General features: G+C 67.6%; 1 protein-coding gene across 4 annotated transcripts in view; it reads right to left on the minus strand.

The window, feature by feature from the left end:
* Positions 1 to 438, minus strand: part of MBP (myelin basic protein) — an 82186-nt gene that overhangs the window by 24473 nt on the left and 57275 nt on the right. The gene's annotated exons all lie outside the window — the stretch shown is intronic.

A 438-nucleotide genomic window follows, 5' to 3' on the forward strand; every position in this document is an offset into this window, starting at 1 on the left:
CTGTTCCAGCACCAGGTGTCCTCCTCCTGTGTCGTCCCAGGGTGGAGAGCCCGGCACCGGGACACGGTGCCCGCTGGGACCCATGGGCCTGAGAGCGGAGTCTCAGCCGGACGGCACCCTGCACCTCCCCGGGGTCACCCCAAGGTCCCTGTGCCCCCCATCCTGCGCTCTGAGAGTCAGCTGAGACTCTGGAGGACTGACCACAGGCTCCTCCTCCTAAGGATGCTCACTGGGCTCGCGCCTGGAAGGGCTCATCCACCTGGCATTTGGCGGGCACACAGAGTCTGTTAGGTGCTGGTTCTTAAAGGCCGCCTCAGGGTGGGCCAGGCCTGCCGCGGGCATCTCCCTGCCCTCACCCCGCCCGCGGCCCTGCAGGGCCCCCCAACCCAGAATCGAGGCCCTGTTTCCCTCTTGAGGCCCCTCCTCTCGGTCTCTGCA

This window comes from Bison bison, unplaced genomic scaffold (assembly GCF_000754665.1).
Source record: "Bison bison bison isolate TAMUID 2011002044 unplaced genomic scaffold, Bison_UMD1.0 scf7180017864353, whole genome shotgun sequence".
Taxonomy (NCBI): Eukaryota; Metazoa; Chordata; class Mammalia; order Artiodactyla; family Bovidae; genus Bison; species Bison bison.